The sequence below is a fragment of the Balaenoptera ricei genome, chromosome 16 (assembly GCF_028023285.1).
Source record: "Balaenoptera ricei isolate mBalRic1 chromosome 16, mBalRic1.hap2, whole genome shotgun sequence".
Classification (NCBI taxonomy): Eukaryota; Metazoa; Chordata; class Mammalia; order Artiodactyla; family Balaenopteridae; genus Balaenoptera; species Balaenoptera ricei.
In genome coordinates this window covers 93,782,575-93,800,074 of record NC_082654.1, presented here as the reverse complement: position 1 = coordinate 93,800,074, position 17,500 = coordinate 93,782,575, and the positions used below count along the sequence as shown (strand labels likewise).

Genomic DNA, 17,500 nt, shown 5'->3' with positions numbered 1-17,500 from the left:
TCCGCCCCCGCCGCCGGGCACCGCTGCAGGCCCCACCTACCTCCGACCCCTCCCACCACAGCGCGCCAGAGGGGGCGCTCCCCGCCTGCCTGGCCGGCCAGGAGGCCAGAAGGCGGCCCTGGAAGGCAGCCGCACCCCAGCCGCTCCCGTGGTGGCTGGCCCGGACCCAGACTCCGCCGCAGGCCGGGGTGCCGGCCGTGCGGCCCGCGAGGCCCTCGACCTGCACTTGGCCGCGCCCACCAGAGCCCAGCCGCGCCGCAGCCAGCTGTCTGCCCGTGTGTCTCTCCGCAGCTCCCTCCGGGAAAAGCCCCCCCCCCCCGGCCGTTTCGCCTCGGCCGGGGGCGGGAGCCGGGGCGGGGGCCGTGGCCGCTTCCCCGGGCCTGCCGGCCACCAGGGGCGGGGTCCTGTGCTCGGCGGGCGGCGTGGGGGCAAGGGTGGCCTTGCTGGGGCTAAGGGGCCGTGCCCACTCAGTGGTGGCTCCCAGTGGCTTCGGGCCAGCTGCTGCCCGGCCGGAGGGCCGGCCCGGCCGTGGCCGGGCTGCGCCTAACTCCGCGTGGGCGGGCAGGGGGGGATGCCCAAGGGACCGCGGCCGCCGTGCCCTGAAGCCTCCGGGGCCACGTCCCTGTGAGCGTCGAGCGGGATCTGCGGCGGGGCGCCAAGCGCCGACGGGCCTGGAGCGTCCCGCCCGCCCTGGGCTGCGAGGTCGCCCACCACTCCGCCACCCCCGGGTCCCCGAGGCCTCCTGTCGCCTGCCTGGGCGGGCGGCAGGGCCCTGCCGGAGAGGGCTGGCCGCCGGCATGGCGGTAAGGCGCAAGGGCCAGCGAAGCTGGGCCTCAAGAGGCACCCCGCGGGCCCCTCCTGCGTCTACGGCCATACCACCCTGAACGCGCCCGATCTCGTCTGATCTCGGAAGCTAAGCAGGGTCGGGCCTGGTTAGTACTTGGATGGGAGACCGCCTGGGAATACCGGGTGCTGTAGGCTTTTTGCCTCCCGCTCCGCCCTCTCCTTTAGTCGCCCGCCGCCTCCGCCCCCGCCGCCGGGCACCGCTGCAGGCCCCACCTACCTCCGACCCCTCCCACCACAGCGCGCCAGAGGGGGCGCTCTCCGCCTGCCTGGCCGGCCAGGCGGCCAGAAGGCGGCCCTGGAAGGCAGCCGCATCCCAGCCGCTCCCGGGGTGGCTGGCCCGGACCCAGACTCCGCCTCAGGCCCGGGTGCCGGCCGTCCGGCCCGCGAGCCCCTTGACCTGCACCTGGCCGCCCCCACTCGCGCCCAGCCCCGGCGCAGCCACCTGTCTGCCGGTGTGTCTCTCCACAGCTCCCTCCGGAAAAAGCTCCCCCCCGCCCCCCGCCGCCGTTTCGCCACGGCCGGGGGGCGGGAGCGGGGGCGGGGGCCGGGGCCGGTTCTCCGGGCCGGCCGGCCGCAAGGCGCCGGGTCCTGTGCTCGGCGGGTGGCGTGGGGGCAAGGGTGGCCTTGCTGGGGCTAAGGGGCCGTGGTGACTCAATGGTGGCTCCCAGTGGGTTAAGGGCCGACTGCCGTCGGGCAGGAGGGCCGGCCCGGGCTGCGGCTGGGCTGCGCCTAGCGCCGCGTGGGCGGGCAGCGGGGAGGCCCAAGGGCCCGCGGGCCCCGGGCCCTGAAGCCTCCGGGGCCACGTCCCTGTGAGCGACGTGCGGGATCTGGGGCAGGGCGCCAAGCGCCGAACGGTTTGGTGGGTCCCGCCCGCCCTGGGCTGGGAGGTCGCCAACCCCTCCGCCACCCCCCCCCGCCCCGGTACCCGAGGTCGCCCTTCCCCTGCCTGGGCGGGCGGCGGGGCCCTGCCGGGGCGGGCTGGCCGCCGGCATGGCGGTAAGGCGCAAGCGCCAGCGAAGCTGGGCCTCAAGAGGCACTCCGCGGGCCCCTCTTGCGTCTATGGCCATACCACCCTGAACGCGCCCGATCTCGTCTGATCTCGGAAGCTAAGCAGGGTCGGGCCTGGTTAGTACTTGGATGGGAGACCGCCTGGGAATACCGGGTGCTGTAGGCTTTTTGCCTCCCGCTCCGCCCTCTCCTTTAGTCGCCCGCCGCCTCCGCCCTCGCCGCCAGGCACCGCTGCAGGCCCCACCTACCTCCGACCCCTCCCACCAGAGCGCGCCAGAGGGGGCGCTCTCCGCCTGCCTGGCCGGCCAGGCGGCCAGAAGGCGGCCCTGGAAGGCAGCCGCATCCCAGCCGCTCCCGGGGTGGCTGGCCTGGACCCAGACTCCGCCGCAGGCCGGGGTGCCGGCCGTGCGGCCCGCGAGGCCCTCGACCTGCACTTGGCCGCGCCCACCAGAGCCCAGCCGCGCCGCAGCCAGCTGTCTGCCCGTGTGTCTCTCCGCAGCTCCCTCCGGGAAAAGCCCCCCCCCCCGGCCGTTTCGCCTCGGCCGGGGGCGGGAGCGGGGGCGGGGGCCGTGGCCGCTTCCCCGGGCCTGCCAGCCACCAGGGGCGGGGTCCTGTGCTCGGCGGGCGGCGTGGGGGCAAGGGTGGCCTTGCTGGGGCTAAGGGGCCGTGCCCACTCAGTGGTGGCTCCCAGTGGCTTCGGGCCAGCTGCTGCCCGGCCGGGCTGCGCCTAACTCCGCGTGGGCGGGCAGGGGGGGCTGCCCAAGGGACCGCGGCCGCCGTGCCCTGAAGCCTCCGGGGCCACGTCCCTGTGAGCGTCGAGCGGGATCTGCGGCGGGGCGCCAAGCGCCGACGGGCCTGGAGCGTCCCGCCCGCCCTGGGCTGCGAGGTCGCCCACCACTCCGCCACCCCCGGGTCCCCGAGGCCTCCTGTCGCCTGCCTGGGCGGGCGGCAGGACCCTGCCGGAGAGGGCTGGCCGCCGGCATGGCGGTAAGGCGCAAGGGCCAGCGAAGCTGGGCCTCAAGAGGCACCCCGCGGGCCCCTCCTGCGTCTACGGCCATACCACCCTGAACGCGCCCGATCTCGTCTGACCTCGGAAGCTAAGCAGGGTCGGGCCTGGTTAGTACTTGGATGGGAGACCGCCTGGGAATACCGGGTGCTGTAGGCTTTTTGCCTCCCGCTCCGCCCTCTCCTTTAGTCGCCCGCCGCCTCCGCCCCCGCCGCCGGGCACCGCTGCAGGCCCCACCTACCTCCGACCCCTCCCACCACAGCGCGCCAGAGGGGGCGCTCCCCGCCTGCCTGGCCGGCCAGGAGGCCAGAAGGCGGCCCTGGAAGGCAGCCGCACCCCAGCCGCTCCCGTGGTGGCTGGCCCGGACCCAGACTCCGCCGCAGGCCGGGGTGCCGGCCGTGCGGCCCGCGAGGCCCTCGACCTGCACTTGGCCGCGCCCACCAGAGCCCAGCCGCGCCGCAGCCAGCTGTCTGCCCGTGTGTCTCTCCGCAGCTCCCTCCGGGAAAAGCCCCCCCCCCCCGGCCGTTTCGCCTCGGCCGGGGGCGGGAGCCGGGGCGGGGGCCGTGGCCGCTTCCCCGGGCCTGCCGGCCACCAGGGGCGGGGTCCTGTGCTCGGCGGGCGGCGTGGGGGCAAGGGTGGCCTTGCTGGGGCTAAGGGGCCGTGCCCACTCAGTGGTGGCTCCCAGTGGCTTCGGGCCAGCTGCTGCCCGGCCGGAGGGCCGGCCCGGCCGTGGCCGGGCTGCGCCTAACTCCGCGTGGGCGGGCAGGGGGGGATGCCCAAGGGACCGCGGCCGCCGTGCCCTGAAGCCTCCGGGGCCACGTCCCTGTGAGCGTCGAGCGGGATCTGCGGCGGGGCGCCAAGCGCCGACGGGCCTGGAGCGTCCCGCCCGCCCTGGGCTGCGAGGTCGCCCACCACTCCGCCACCCCCGGGTCCCCGAGGCCTCCTGTCGCCTGCCTGGGCGGGCGGCAGGGCCCTGCCGGAGAGGGCTGGCCGCCGGCATGGCGGTAAGGCGCAAGGGCCAGCGAAGCTGGGCCTCAAGAGGCACCCCGCGGGCCCCTCCTGCGTCTACGGCCATACCACCCTGAACGCGCCCGATCTCGTCTGATCTCGGAAGCTAAGCAGGGTCGGGCCTGGTTAGTACTTGGATGGGAGACCGCCTGGGAATACCGGGTGCTGTAGGCTTTTTGCCTCCCGCTCCGCCCTCTCCTTTAGTCGCCCGCCGCCTCCGCCCCCGCCGCCGGGCACCGCTGCAGGCCCCACCTACCTCCGACCCCTCCCACCACAGCGCGCCAGAGGGGGCGCTCTCCGCCTGCCTGGCCGGCCAGGCGGCCAGAAGGCGGCCCTGGAAGGCAGCCGCATCCCAGCCGCTCCCGGGGTGGCTGGCCCGGACCCAGACTCCGCCTCAGGCCCGGGTGCCGGCCGTCCGGCCCGCGAGCCCCTTGACCTGCACCTGGCCGCCCCCACTCGCGCCCAGCCCCGGCGCAGCCACCTGTCTGCCGGTGTGTCTCTCCACAGCTCCCTCCGGAAAAAGCTCCCCCCCGCCCCCCGCCGCCGTTTCGCCACGGCCGGGGGGCGGGAGCGGGGGCGGGGGCCGGGGCCGGTTCTCCGGGCCGGCCGGCCGCAAGGCGCCGGGTCCTGTGCTCGGCGGGTGGCGTGGGGGCAAGGGTGGCCTTGCTGGGGCTAAGGGGCCGTGGTGACTCAATGGTGGCTCCCAGTGGGTTAAGGGCCGACTGCCGTCGGGCAGGAGGGCCGGCCCGGGCTGCGGCTGGGCTGCGCCTAGCGCCGCGTGGGCGGGCAGCGGGGAGGCCCAAGGGCCCGCGGGCCCCGGGCCCTGAAGCCTCCGGGGCCACGTCCCTGTGAGCGACGTGCGGGATCTGGGGCAGGGCGCCAAGCGCCGAACGGTTTGGTGGGTCCCGCCCGCCCTGGGCTGGGAGGTCGCCAACCCCTCCGCCACCCCCCCCCGCCCCGGTACCCGAGGTCGCCCTTCCCCTGCCTGGGCGGGCGGCGGGGCCCTGCCGGGGCGGGCTGGCCGCCGGCATGGCGGTAAGGCGCAAGCGCCAGCGAAGCTGGGCCTCAAGAGGCACTCCGCGGGCCCCTCTTGCGTCTATGGCCATACCACCCTGAACGCGCCCGATCTCGTCTGATCTCGGAAGCTAAGCAGGGTCGGGCCTGGTTAGTACTTGGATGGGCACCGCCTGGGAATACCGGGTGCTGTAGGCTTTTTGCCTCCCGCTCCGCCCTCTCCTTTAGTCGCCCGCCGCCTCCGCCCTCGCCGCCAGGCACCGCTGCAGGCCCCACCTACCTCCGACCCCTCCCACCACAGCGCACCAGAGGGGGCGCTCTCCGCCTGCCTGGCCGGCCAGGCGGCCAGAAGGCGGCCCTGGAAGGCAGCCGCATCCCAGCCGCTCCCGGGGTGGCTGGCCCGGACCCAGACTCCGCCGCAGGCCGGGGTGCCGGCCGTGCGGCCCGCGAGGCCCTCGACCTGCACTTGGCCGCGCCCACCAGAGCCCAGCCGCGCCGCAGCCAGCTGTCTGCCCGTGTGTCTCTCCACAGCTCCCTCCGGGAAAAGGCCCCCCCCCCGGCCGTTTCGCCTCGGCCGGGGGCGGGAGCGGGGGCGGGGGCCGTGGCCGCTTCCCCGGGCCTGCCAGCCACCAGGGGCGGGGTCCTGTGCTCGGCGGGCGGCGTGGGGGCAAGGGTGGCCTTGCTGGGGCTAAGGGGCCGTGCCCACTCAGTGGTGGCTCCCAGTGGCTTCGGGCCAGCTGCTGCCCGGCCGGGCTGCGCCTAACTCCGCGTGGGCGGGCAGGGGTGGATGCCCAAGGGACCGCGGCCGCCGTGCCCTGAAGCCTCCGGGGCCACGTCCCTGTGAGCGTCGAGCGGGATCTGCGGCGGGGCGCCAAGCGCCGACGGGCCTGGAGCGTCCCGCCCGCCCTGGGCTGCGAGGTCGCCCACCACTCCGCCACCCCCGGGTCCCCGAGGCCTCCTGTCGCCTGCCTGGGCGGGCGGCAGGACCCTGCCGGAGAGGGCTGGCCGCCGGCATGGCGGTAAGGCGCAAGGGCCAGCGAAGCTGGGCCTCAAGAGGCACCCCGCGGGCCCCTCCTGCGTCTACGGCCATACCACCCTGAACGCGCCCGATCTCGTCTGATCTCGGAAGCTAAGCAGGGTCGGGCCTGGTTAGTACTTGGATGGGAGACCGCCTGGGAATACCGGGTGCTGTAGGCTTTTTGCCTCCCGCTCCGCCCTCTCCTTTAGTCGCCCGCCGCCTCCGCCCCCGCCGCTGGGCACCGCTGCAGGCCCCACCTACCTCCGACCCCTCCCACCACAGCGCACCAGAGGGGGCGCTCTCCGCCTGCCTGGCCGGCCAGGCGGCCAGAAGGCGGCCCTGGAAGGCAGCCGCATCCCAGCCGCTCCCGGGGTGGCTGGCCCGGACCCAGACTCCGCCTCAGGCCCGGGTGCCGGCCGTCCGGCCCGCGAGCCCCTTGACCTGCACCTGGCCGCCCCCACTCGCGCCCAGCCCCGGCGCAGCCACCTGTCTGCCGGTGTGTCTCTCCACAGCTCCCTCCGGAAAAAGATCCCCCCCGCCCCCCGCCGCCGTTTCGCCACGGCCGGGGGGCGGGAGCGGGGGCGGGGGCCGGGGCCGGTTCTCCGGGCCGGCCGGCCGCAAGGCGCCGGGTCCTGTGCTCGGCGGGTGGCGTGGGGGCAAGGGTGGCCTTGCTGGGGCTAAGGGGCCGTGGTGACTCAATGGTGGCTCCCAGTGGGTTAAGGGCCGACTGCCGTCGGGCAGGAGGGCCGGCCCGGGCTGCGGCTGGGCTGCGCCTAGCGCCGCGTGGGCGGGCAGCGGGGAGGCCCAAGGGCCCGCGGGCCCCGGGCCCTGAAGCCTCCGGGGCCACGTCCCTGTGAGCGACGTGCGGGATCTGGGGCAGGGCGCCAAGCGCCGAACGGTTTGGTGGGTCCCGCCCGCCCTGGGCTGGGAGGTCGCCAACCCCTCCGCCACCCCCCCCCCCGCCCCGGTACCCGAGGTCGCCCTTCCCCTGCCTGGGCGGGCGGCGGGGCCCTGCCGGGGCGGGCTGGCCGCCGGCATGGCGGTAAGGCGCAAGCGCCAGCGAAGCTGGGCCTCAAGAGGCACTCCGCGGGCCCCTCTTGCGTCTATGGCCATACCACCCTGAACGCGCCCGATCTCGTCTGATCTCGGAAGCTAAGCAGGGTCGGGCCTGGTTAGTACTTGGACGGGAGACCGCCTGGGAATACCGGGTGCTGTAGGCTTTTTGCCTCCCGCTCCGCCCTCTCCTTTAGTCGCCCGCCGCCTCCGCCCCCGCCGCCGGGCACCGCTGCAGGCCCCACCTACCTCCGACCCCTCCCACCACAGCGCGCCAGAGGGGGCGCTCTCCGCCTGCCTGGCCGGCCAGGCGGCCAGAAGGCGGCCCTGGAAGGCAGCCGCATCCCAGCCGCTCCCGGGGTGGCTGGCCCGGACCCAGACTCCGCCGCAGGCCGGGGTGCCGGCCGTGCGGCCCGCGAGGCCCTCGACCTGCACTTGGCCGCGCCCACCAGAGCCCAGCCGCGCCGCAGCCAGCTGTCTGCCCGTGTGTCTCTCCGCAGCTCCCTCCGGGAAAAGCCCCCCCCCCCGGCCGTTTCGCCTCGGCCGGGGGCGGGAGCGGGGGCGGGGGCCGTGGCCGCTTCCCCGGGCCTGCCAGCCACCAGGGGCGGGGTCCTGTGCTCGGCGGGCGGCGTGGGGGCAAGGGTGGCCTTGCTGGGGCTAAGGGGCCGTGCCCACTCAGTGGTGGCTCCCAGTGGCTTCGGGCCAGCTGCTGCCCGGCCGGGCTGCGCCTAACTCCGCGTGGGCGGGCAGGGGGGGCTGCCCAAGGGACCGCGGCCGCCGTGCCCTGAAGCCTCCGGGGCCACGTCCCTGTGAGCGTCGAGCGGGATCTGCGGCGGGGCGCCAAGCGCCGACGGGCCTGGAGCGTCCCGCCCGCCCTGGGCTGCGAGGTCGCCCACCACTCCGCCACCCCCGGGTCCCCGAGGCCTCCTGTCGCCTGCCTGGGCGGGCGGCAGGGCCCTGCCGGAGAGGGCTGGCCGCCGGCATGGCGGTAAGGCGCAAGGGCCAGCGAAGCTGGGCCTCAAGAGGCACCCCGCGGGCCCCTCCTGCGTCTACGGCCATACCACCCTGAACGCGCCTGATCTCGTCTGATCTCGGAAGCTAAGCAGGGTCGGGCCTGGTTAGTACTTGGATGGGAGACCGCCTGGGAATACCGGGTGCTGTAGGCTTTTTGCCTCCCGCTCCGCCCTCTCCTTTAGTCGCCCGCCGCCTCCGCCCCTGCCGCCGTGCACCGCTGCAGGCCCCACCTACCTCCGACCCCTCCCACCACAGCGCGCCAGAGGGGGCGCTCCCCGCCGGCCTGGCCGGCCAGGAGGCCAGAAGGCGGCCCTGGAAGGCAGCCGCACCCCAGCCGCTCCCGTGGTGGCTGGCCCGGACCCAGACTCCGCCGCAGGCCGGGGTGCCGGCCGTGCGGCCCGCGAGGCCCTCGACCTGCACTTGGCCGCGCCCACCAGAGCCCAGCCGCGCCGCAGCCAGCTGTCTGCCCGTGTGTCTCTCCGCAGCTCCCTCCGGGAAAAGCACCCCCCCCGGCCGTTTCGCCTCGGCCAGGGGCGGGAGCGGGGGCGGGGGCCGTGGCCGCTTCCCCGGGCCTGCCGGCCACCAGGGGCGGGGTCCTGTGCTCGGCGGGCGGCGTGGGGGAAAGGGTGGCCTTGCTGGGGCTAAGGGGCCGTGCCCACTCAGTGGTGGCTCCCAGTGGCTTCGGGCCAGCTGCTGCCCGGCCGGAGGGCCGGCCCGGCCGTGGCCGGGCTGCGCCTAACTCCGCGTGGGCGGGCAGGGGGGGCTGCCCAAGGGACCGCGGCCGCCGTGCCCTGAAGCCTCCGGGGCCACGTCCCTGTGAGCGTCGAGCGGGATCTGCGGCGGGGCGCCAAGCGCCGACGGGCCTGGAGCGTCCCGCCCGCCCTGGGCTGCGAGGTCGCCCACCACTCCGCCACCCCCGGGTCCCCGAGGCCTCCTGTCGCCTGCCTGGGCGGGCGGCAGGACCCTGCCGGAGAGGGCTGGCCGCCGGCATGGCGGTAAGGCGCAAGGGCCAGCGAAGCTGGGCCTCAAGAGGCACCCCGCGGGCCCCTCCTGCGTCTACGGCCATACCACCCTGAACGCGCCCGATCTCGTCTGATCTCGGAAGCTAAGCAGGGTCGGGCCTGGTTAGTACTTGGATGGGAGACCGCCTGGGAATACCGGGTGCTGTAGGCTTTTTGCCTCCCGCTCCGCCCTCTCCTTTAGTCGCCCGCCGCCTCCGCCCCCGCCGCCGGGCACCGCTGCAGGCCCCACCTACCTCCGACCCCTCCCACCAGAGCGCGCCAGAGGGGGCGCTCTCCGCCTGCCTGGCCGGCCAGGCGGCCAGAAGGCGGCCCTGGAAGGCAGCCGCATCCCAGCCGCTCCCGGGATGGCTGGCCCGGACCCAGACTCCGCCTCAGGCCCGGGTGCCGGCCGTCCGGCCCGCGAGCCCCTTGACCTGCACCTGGCCGCCTCCACTCGCTCCCAGCCCCGGCGCAGCCACCTGTCTGCCGGTGTGTCTCTCCACAGCTCCCTCCGGAAAAAGCTCCCCCCCTCCCCCCGCCGCCGTTTCGCCACGGCCGGGGGGCGGGAGCGGGGGCGGGGGCCGGGGCCGGTTCTCCGGGCCGGCCGGCCGCAAGGCGCCGGGTCCTGTGCTCGGCGGGTGGCGTGGGGGCAAGGGTGGCCTTGCTGGGGCTAAGGGGCCGTGGTGACTCAATGGTGGCTCCCAGTGGGTTAAGGGCCGACTGCCGTCGGGCAGGAGGGCCGGCCCGGGCTGCGGCTGGGCTGCGCCTAGCGCCGCGTGGGCGGGCAGCGGGGAGGCCCAAGGGCCCGCGGGCCCCGGGCCCTGAAGCCTCCGGGGCCACGTCCCTGTGAGCGACGTGCGGGATCTGGGGCAGGGCGCCAAGCGCCGAACGGTTTGGTGGGTCCCGCCCGCCCTGGGCTGGGAGGTCGCCAACCCCTCCGCCACCCCCACCCCCGCCCCGGTACCCGAGGTCGCCCTTCCCCTGCCTGGGCGGGCGGCGGGGCCCTGCCGGGGCGGGCTGGCCGCCGGCATGGCGGTAAGGCGCAAGCGCCAGCGAAGCTGGGCCTCAAGAGGCACTCCGCGGGCCTCTCTTGCGTCTATGGCCATACCACCCTGAACGCGCCCGATCTCGTCTGATCTCGGAAGCTAAGCAGGGTCGGGCCTGGTTAGTACTTGGATGGGAGACCGCCTGGGAATACCGGGTGCTGTAGGCTTTTTGCCTCCCGCTCCGCCCTCTCCTTTAGTCGCCCGCCGCCTCCGCCCCCGCCGCCGGGCACCGCTGCAGGCCCCACCTACCTCCGACCCCTCCCACCACAGCGCGCCAGAGGGGGCGCTCCCCGCCTGCCTGGCCGGCCAGGAGGCCAGAAGGCGGCCCTGGAAGGCAGCCGCACCCCAGCCGCTCCCGTGGTGGCTGGCCCGGACCCAGACTCCGCCGCAGGCCGGGGTGCCGGCCGTGCGGCCCGCGAGGCCCTCGACCTGCACTTGGCCGCGCCCACCAGAGCCCAGCCGCGCCGCAGCCAGCTGTCTGCCCGTGTGTCTCTCCGCAGCTCCCTCCGGGAAAAGCCCCCCCCCCCCGGCCGTTTCGCCTCGGCCGGGGGCGGGAGCCGGGGCGGGGGCCGTGGCCGCTTCCCCGGGCCTGCCGGCCACCAGGGGCGGGGTCCTGTGCTCGGCGGGCGGCGTGGGGGCAAGGGTGGCCTTGCTGGGGCTAAGGGGCCGTGCCCACTCAGTGGTGGCTCCCAGTGGCTTCGGGCCAGCTGCTGCCCGGCCGGAGGGCCGGCCCGGCCGTGGCCGGGCTGCGCCTAACTCCGCGTGGGCGGGCAGGGGGGGATGCCCAAGGGACCGCGGCCGCCGTGCCCTGAAGCCTCCGGGGCCACGTCCCTGTGAGCGTCGAGCGGGATCTGCGGCGGGGCGCCAAGCGCCGACGGGCCTGGAGCGTCCCGCCCGCCCTGGGCTGCGAGGTCGCCCACCACTCCGCCACCCCCGGGTCCCCGAGGCCTCCTGTCGCCTGCCTGGGCGGGCGGCAGGGCCCTGCCGGAGAGGGCTGGCCGCCGGCATGGCGGTAAGGCGCAAGGGCCAGCGAAGCTGGGCCTCAAGAGGCACCCCGCGGGCCCCTCCTGCGTCTACGGCCATACCACCCTGAACGCGCCCGATCTCGTCTGATCTCGGAAGCTAAGCAGGGTCGGGCCTGGTTAGTACTTGGATGGGAGACCGCCTGGGAATACCGGGTGCTGTAGGCTTTTTGCCTCCCGCTCCGCCCTCTCCTTTAGTCGCCCGCCGCCTCCGCCCCCGCCGCCGGGCACCGCTGCAGGCCCCACCTACCTCCGACCCCTCCCACCACAGCGCGCCAGAGGGGGCGCTCTCCGCCTGCCTGGCCGGCCAGGCGGCCAGAAGGCGGCCCTGGAAGGCAGCCGCATCCCAGCCGCTCCCGGGGTGGCTGGCCCGGACCCAGACTCCGCCGCAGGCCGGGGTGCCGGCCGTGCGGCCCGCGAGGCCCTCGACCTGCACTTGGCCGCGCCCACCAGAGCCCAGCCGCGCCGCAGCCAGCTGTCTGCCCGTGTGTCTCTCCGCAGCTCCCTCCGGGAAAAGGCCCCCCCCCGGCCGTTTCGCCTCGGCCGGGGGCGGGAGCGGGGGCGGGGGCCGTGGCCGCTTCCCCGGGCCTGCCAGCCACCAGGGGCGGGGTCCTGTGCTCGGCGGGCGGCGTGGGGGCAAGGGTGGCCTTGCTGGGGCTAAGGGGCCGTGCCCACTCAGTGGTGGCTCCCAGTGGCTTCGGGCCAGCTGCTGCCCGGCCGGGCTGCGCCTAACTCCGCGTGGGCGGGCAGGGGGGGATGCCCAAGGGACCGCGGCCGCCGTGCCCTGAAGCCTCCGGGGCCACGTCCCTGTGAGCGTCGAGCGGGATCTGCGGCGGGGCGCCAAGCGCCGACGGGCCTGGAGCGTCCCGCCCGCCCTGGGCTGCGAGGTCGCCCACCACTCCGCCACCCCCGGGTCCCCGAGGCCTCCTGTCGCCTGCCTGGGCGGGCGGCAGGACCCTGCCGGAGAGGGCTGGCCGCCGGCATGGCGGTAAGGCGCAAGGGCCAGCGAAGCTGGGCCTCAAGAGGCACCCCGCGGGCCCCTCCTGCGTCTACGGCCATACCACCCTGAACGCGCCCGATCTCGTCTGATCTCGGAAGCTAAGCAGGGTCGGGCCTGGTTAGTACTTGGATGGGAGACCGCCTGGGAATACCGGGTGCTGTAGGCTTTTTGCCTCCCGCTCCGCCCTCTCCTTTAGTCGCCCGCCGCCTCCGCCCCCGCCGCCGGGCACCGCTGCAGGCCCCACCTACCTCCGACCCCTCCCACCACAGCGCACCAGAGGGGGCGCTCTCCGCCTGCCTGGCCGGCCAGGCGGCCAGAAGGCGGCCCTGGAAGGCAGCCGCATCCCAGCCGCTCCCGGGGTGGCTGGCCCGGACCCAGACTCCGCCTCAGGCCCGGGTGCCGGCCGTCCGGCCCGCGAGCCCCTTGACCTGCACCTGGCCGCCCCCACTCGCGCCCAGCCCCGGCGCAGCCACCTGTCTGCCGGTGTGTCTCTCCACAGCTCCCTCCGGAAAAACCTCCCCCCCTCCCCCCGCCGCCGTTTCGCCACGGCCGGGGGGCGGGAGCGGGGGCGGGGGCCGGGGCCGGTTCTCCGGGCCGGCCGGCCGCAAGGGGCCGGGTCCTGTGCTCGGCGGGTGGCGTGGGGGCAAGGGTGGCCTTGCTGGGGCTAAGGGGCCGTGGTGACTCAATGGTGGCTCCCAGTGGGTTAAGGGCCGACTGCCGTCGGGCAGGAGGGCCGGCCCGGGCTGCGGCTGGGCTGCGCCTAGCGCCGCGTGGGCGGGCAGCGGGGAGGCCCAAGGGCCCGCGGGCCCCGGGCCCTGAAGCCTCCGGGGCCACGTCCCTGTGAGCGACGTGCGGGATCTGGGGCAGGGCGCCAAGCGCCGAACGGTTTGGTGGGTCCCGCCCGCCCTGGGCTGGGAGGTCGCCAACCCCTCCGCCACCCCCCCCCCGCCCCGGTACCCGAGGTCGCCCTTCCCCTGCCTGGGCGGGCGGCGGGGCCCTGCCGGGGCGGGCTGGCCGCCGGCATGGCGGTAAGGCGCAAGCGCCAGCGAAGCTGGGCCTCAAGAGGCACTCCGCGGGCCCCCTCTTGCGTCTACGGCCATACCACCCTGAACGCGCCCGATCTCGTCTGATCTCGGAAGCTAAGCAGGGTCGGGCCTGGTTAGTACTTGGATGGGAGACCGCCTGGGAATACCGGGTGCTGTAGGCTTTTTGCCTCCCGCTCCGCCTTCTCCTTTAGTCGCCCGCGGCCGAGGCCGCCGCCTCCGCCCCCGCCGGGCACCGCCGCAGGCCCCACCTCCTCCGGCCCCTCCCACCACAGCGCGCCAGAGGGGGCGCTCCCCGCCGGCCTGGCCGGCCAGGAGGCCAGAAGGCGGCCCTGGAAGGCAGCCGCACCCCAGCCGCTCCCGTGGTGGCTAGCCCGGACCCAGACTCCGCCGCAGGCCGGGGTGCCGGCCGTGCGGCCCGCGAGGCCCTCGACCTGCACTTGGCCGCGCCCACCAGAGCCCAGCCGCGCCGCAGCCAGCTGTCTGCCCGTGTGTCTCTCCGCAGCTCCCTCCGGGAAAAGGCCCCCCCCCGGCCGTTTCGCCTCGGCCGGGGGCGGGAGCGGGGGCGGGGGCCGTGGCCGCTTCCCCGGGCCTGCCAGCCACCAGGGGCGGGGTCCTGTGCTCGGCGGGCGGCGTGGGGGCAAGGGTGGCCTTGCTGGGGCTAAGGGGCCGTGCCCACTCAGTGGTGGCTCCCAGTGGCTTCGGGCCAGCTGCTGCCCGGCCGGGCTGCGCCTAACTCCGCGTGGGCGGGCAGGGGGGGATGCCCAAGGGACCGCGGCCGCCGTGCCCTGAAGCCTCCGGGGCCACGTCCCTGTGAGCGTCGAGCGGGATCTGCGGCGGGGCGCCAAGCGCCGACGGGCCTGGAGCGTCCCGCCCGCCCTGGGCTGCGAGGTCGCCCACCACTCCGCCACCCCCGGGTCCCCGAGGCCTCCTGTCGCCTGCCTGGGCGGGCGGCAGGACCCTGCCGGAGAGGGCTGGCCGCCGGCATGGCGGTAAGGCGCAAGGGCCAGCGAAGCTGGGCCTCAAGAGGCACCCCGCGGGCCCCTCCTGCGTCTACGGCCATACCACCCTGAACGCGCCCGATCTCGTCTGATCTCGGAAGCTAAGCAGGGTCGGGCCTGGTTAGTACTTGGATGGGAGACCGCCTGGGAATACCGGGTGCTGTAGGCTTTTTGCCTCCCGCTCCGCCCTCTCCTTTAGTCGCCCGCCGCCTCCGCCCCCGCCGCCGGGCACCGCTGCAGGCCCCACCTACCTCCGACCCCTCCCACCACAGCGCACCAGAGGGGGCGCTCTCCGCCTGCCTGGCCGGCCAGGCGGCCAGAAGGCGGCCCTGGAAGGCAGCCGCATCCCAGCCGCTCCCGGGGTGGCTGGCCCGGACCCAGACTCCGCCTCAGGCCCGGGTGCCGGCCGTCCGGCCCGCGAGCCCCTTGACCTGCACCTGGCCGCCCCCACTCGCGCCCAGCCCCGGCGCAGCCACCTGTCTGCCGGTGTGTCTCTCCACAGCTCCCTCCGGAAAAACCTCCCCCCCTCCCCCCGCCGCCGTTTCGCCACGGCCGGGGGGCGGGAGCGGGGGCGGGGGCCGGGGCCGGTTCTCCGGGCCGGCCGGCCGCAAGGGGCCGGGTCCTGTGCTCGGCGGGTGGCGTGGGGGCAAGGGTGGCCTTGCTGGGGCTAAGGGGCCGTGGTGACTCAATGGTGGCTCCCAGTGGGTTAAGGGCCGACTGCCGTCGGGCAGGAGGGCCGGCCCGGGCTGCGGCTGGGCTGCGCCTAGCGCCGCGTGGGCGGGCAGCGGGGAGGCCCAAGGGCCCGCGGGCCCCGGGCCCTGAAGCCTCCGGGGCCACGTCCCTGTGAGCGACGTGCGGGATCTGGGGCAGGGCGCCAAGCGCCGAACGGTTTGGTGGGTCCCGCCCGCCCTGGGCTGGGAGGTCGCCAACCCCTCCGCCACCCCCCCCCCGCCCCGGTACCCGAGGTCGCCCTTCCCCTGCCTGGGCGGGCGGCGGGGCCCTGCCGGGGCGGGCTGGCCGCCGGCATGGCGGTAAGGCGCAAGCGCCAGCGAAGCTGGGCCTCAAGAGGCACTCCGCGGGCCCCCTCTTGCGTCTACGGCCATACCACCCTGAACGCGCCCGATCTCGTCTGATCTCGGAAGCTAAGCAGGGTCGGGCCTGGTTAGTACTTGGATGGGAGACCGCCTGGGAATACCGGGTGCTGTAGGCTTTTTGCCTCCCGCTCCGCCTTCTCCTTTAGTCGCCCGCGGCCGAGGCCGCCGCCTCCGCCCCCGCCGGGCACCGCCGCAGGCCCCACCTCCTCCGGCCCCTCCCACCACAGCGCGCCAGAGGGGGCGCTCCCCGCCGGCCTGGCCGGCCAGGAGGCCAGAAGGCGGCCCTGGAAGGCAGCCGCACCCCAGCCGCTCCCGTGGTGGCTGGCCCGGACCCAGACTCCGCCGCAGGCCGGGGTGCCGGCCGTGCGGCCCGCGAGGCCCTCGACCTGCACTTGGCCGCGCCCACCAGAGCCCAGCCGCGCCGCAGCCAGCTGTCTGCCCGTGTGTCTCTCCGCAGCTCCCTCCGGGAAAAGCCCCCCCCCCCCGGCCGTTTCGCCTCGGCCGGGGGCGGGAGCGGGGGCGGGGGCCGTGGCCGCTTCCCCGGGCCTGCCGGCCACCAGGGGCGGGGTCCTGTGCTCGGCGGGCGGCGTGGGGGCAAGGGTGGCCTTGCTGGGGCTAAGGGGCCGTGCCCACTCAGTGGTGGCTCCCAGTGGCTTCGGGCCAGCTGCTGCCCGGCCGGAGGGCCGGCCCGGCCGTGGCCGGGCTGCGCCTAACTCCGCGTGGGCGGGCAGGGGGGGATGCCCAAGGGACCGCGGCCGCCGTGCCCTGAAGCCTCCGGGGCCACGTCCCTGTGAGCGTCGAGCGGGATCTGCGGCGGGGCGCCAAGCGCCGACGGGCCTGGAGCGTCCCGCCCGCCCTGGGCTGCGAGGTCGCCCACCACTCCGCCACCCCCGGGTCCCCGAGGCCTCCTGTCGCCTGCCTGGGCGGGCGGCAGGGCCCTGCCGGAGAGGGCTGGCCGCCGGCATGGCGGTAAGGCGCAAGGGCCAGCGAAGCTGGGCCTCAAGAGGCACCCCGCGGGCCCTTCCTGCGTCTACGGCCGTACCACCCTGAACGCGCCCGATCTCGTCTGATCTCGGAAGCTAAGCATGGTCGGGCCTGGTTAGTACTTGGATGGGAGACCGCCTGGGAATACCGGGTGCTGTAGGCTTTTTGCCTCCCGCTCCGCCCTCTCCTTTAGTTGCCCGCCGCCTCCGCCCCCGCCGCCGGGCACCGCTGCAGGCCCCACCTACCTCCGACCCCTCCCACCACAGCGCGCCAGAGGGGGCGCTCTCCGCCTGCCTGGCCGGCCAGGCGGCCAGAAGGCGGCCCTGGAAGGCAGCCGCATCCCAGCCGCTCCCGGGGTGGCTGGCCCGGACCCAGACTCCGCCTCAGGCCCGGGTGCCGGCCGTCCGGCCCGCGAGCCCCTTGACCTGCACCTGGCCGCCCCCACTCGCGCCCAGCCCCGGCGCAGCCACCTGTCTGCCGGTGTGTCTCTCCACAGCTCCCTCCGGAAAAAGCTCCCCCCCTCCCCCCGCCGCCGTTTCGCCACGGCCGGGGGGCGGGAGCGGGGGCGGGGGCCGGGGCCGGTTCTCCGGGCCGGCCGGCCGCAAGGGGCCGGGTCCTGTGCTCGGCGGGTGGCGTGGGGGCAAGGGTGGCCTTGCTGGGGCTAAGGGGCCGTGGTGACTCAATGGTGGCTCCCAGTGGGTTAAGGGCCGACTGCCGTCGGGCAGGAGGGCCGGCCCGGGCTGCGGCTGGGCTGCGCCTAGCGCCGCGTGGGCGGGCAGCGGGGAGGCCCAAGGGCCCGCGGGCCCCGGGCCCTGAAGCCTCCGGGGCCACGTCCCTGTGAGCGACGTGCGGGATCTGGGGCAGGGCGCCAAGCGCCGAACGGTTTGGTGGGTCCCGCCCGCCCTGGGCTGGGAGGTCGCCAACCCCTCCGCCACCCCCCCCCCCGCCCCGGTACCCGAGGTCGCCCTTCCCCTGCCTGGGCGGGCGGCGGGGCCCTGCCGGGGCGGGCTGGCCGCCGGCATGGCGGTAAGGCGCAAGCGCCAGCGAAGCTGGGCGTCAAGAGGCACTCCGCGGGCCCCTCTTGTGTCTATGGCCATACCACCCTGAATGCGCCCGATCTCGTCTGATCTCGGAAGCTAAGCAGGGTCGGGCCTGGTTAGTACTTGGATGGGAGACCGCCTGGGAATACCGGGTGCTGTAGGCTTTTTGCCTCCCGCTCCGCCCTCTCCTTTAGTCGCCCGCCGCCTCCGCCCCCGCCGCCGGGCACCGCTGCAGGCCCCACCTACCTCCGACCCCTCCCACCACAGCGCGCCAGAGGGGGCGCTCTCCGCCTGCCTGGCCG

The 17,500-nt window shown here is 76.1% G+C and overlaps 17 non-coding genes across 17 annotated transcripts; all 17 read left to right on the top strand.

The window, feature by feature from the left end:
- Positions 1–862: 862 nt before the first annotated feature.
- LOC132351385 (5S ribosomal RNA) lies at positions 863–981 on the top strand. Its single transcript, XR_009498319.1, has one exon. It is a non-coding gene; the product is annotated as a 5S ribosomal RNA (ribosomal RNA).
- A 920-nt stretch (positions 982–1,901) lies between these two features.
- LOC132351250 (5S ribosomal RNA) lies at positions 1,902–2,020 on the top strand. The gene has a single exon (XR_009498193.1). It is a non-coding gene; the product is annotated as a 5S ribosomal RNA (ribosomal RNA).
- Positions 2,021–2,900: 880 nt separating this feature from the next.
- Positions 2,901–3,019, top strand: LOC132351236 (5S ribosomal RNA). The gene has a single exon (XR_009498179.1). It is a non-coding gene; the product is annotated as a 5S ribosomal RNA (ribosomal RNA).
- Positions 3,020–3,923: 904 nt separating this feature from the next.
- Positions 3,924–4,042, top strand: LOC132351383 (5S ribosomal RNA). The gene has a single exon (XR_009498317.1). It is a non-coding gene; the product is annotated as a 5S ribosomal RNA (ribosomal RNA).
- A 920-nt stretch (positions 4,043–4,962) lies between these two features.
- LOC132351323 (5S ribosomal RNA) lies at positions 4,963–5,080 on the top strand. The gene has a single exon (XR_009498266.1). It is a non-coding gene; the product is annotated as a 5S ribosomal RNA (ribosomal RNA).
- An 880-nt stretch (positions 5,081–5,960) lies between these two features.
- Positions 5,961–6,079, top strand: LOC132351382 (5S ribosomal RNA). Its single transcript, XR_009498316.1, has one exon. It is a non-coding gene; the product is annotated as a 5S ribosomal RNA (ribosomal RNA).
- A 922-nt stretch (positions 6,080–7,001) lies between these two features.
- Positions 7,002–7,120, top strand: LOC132351307 (5S ribosomal RNA). Its single transcript, XR_009498250.1, has one exon. It is a non-coding gene; the product is annotated as a 5S ribosomal RNA (ribosomal RNA).
- Positions 7,121–8,000: 880 nt separating this feature from the next.
- LOC132351304 (5S ribosomal RNA) lies at positions 8,001–8,119 on the top strand. Its single transcript, XR_009498247.1, has one exon. It is a non-coding gene; the product is annotated as a 5S ribosomal RNA (ribosomal RNA).
- Positions 8,120–9,021: 902 nt separating this feature from the next.
- On the top strand, positions 9,022–9,140 carry LOC132351371 (5S ribosomal RNA). Its single transcript, XR_009498307.1, has one exon. It is a non-coding gene; the product is annotated as a 5S ribosomal RNA (ribosomal RNA).
- Positions 9,141–10,062: 922 nt separating this feature from the next.
- LOC132351249 (5S ribosomal RNA) lies at positions 10,063–10,181 on the top strand. Its single transcript, XR_009498192.1, has one exon. It is a non-coding gene; the product is annotated as a 5S ribosomal RNA (ribosomal RNA).
- Positions 10,182–11,085: 904 nt separating this feature from the next.
- Positions 11,086–11,204, top strand: LOC132351360 (5S ribosomal RNA). Its single transcript, XR_009498296.1, has one exon. It is a non-coding gene; the product is annotated as a 5S ribosomal RNA (ribosomal RNA).
- Positions 11,205–12,083: 879 nt separating this feature from the next.
- LOC132351349 (5S ribosomal RNA) lies at positions 12,084–12,202 on the top strand. The gene has a single exon (XR_009498288.1). It is a non-coding gene; the product is annotated as a 5S ribosomal RNA (ribosomal RNA).
- Positions 12,203–13,124: 922 nt separating this feature from the next.
- LOC132351338 (5S ribosomal RNA) lies at positions 13,125–13,243 on the top strand. The gene has a single exon (XR_009498277.1). It is a non-coding gene; the product is annotated as a 5S ribosomal RNA (ribosomal RNA).
- An 887-nt stretch (positions 13,244–14,130) lies between these two features.
- On the top strand, positions 14,131–14,249 carry LOC132351326 (5S ribosomal RNA). The gene has a single exon (XR_009498269.1). It is a non-coding gene; the product is annotated as a 5S ribosomal RNA (ribosomal RNA).
- Positions 14,250–15,171: 922 nt separating this feature from the next.
- On the top strand, positions 15,172–15,290 carry LOC132351315 (5S ribosomal RNA). The gene has a single exon (XR_009498258.1). It is a non-coding gene; the product is annotated as a 5S ribosomal RNA (ribosomal RNA).
- Positions 15,291–16,202: 912 nt separating this feature from the next.
- On the top strand, positions 16,203–16,321 carry LOC132351322 (5S ribosomal RNA). The gene has a single exon (XR_009498265.1). It is a non-coding gene; the product is annotated as a 5S ribosomal RNA (ribosomal RNA).
- Positions 16,322–17,243: 922 nt separating this feature from the next.
- Positions 17,244–17,362, top strand: LOC132351235 (5S ribosomal RNA). The gene has a single exon (XR_009498178.1). It is a non-coding gene; the product is annotated as a 5S ribosomal RNA (ribosomal RNA).
- The last annotated feature ends 138 nt before the right edge of the window (positions 17,363–17,500 follow it).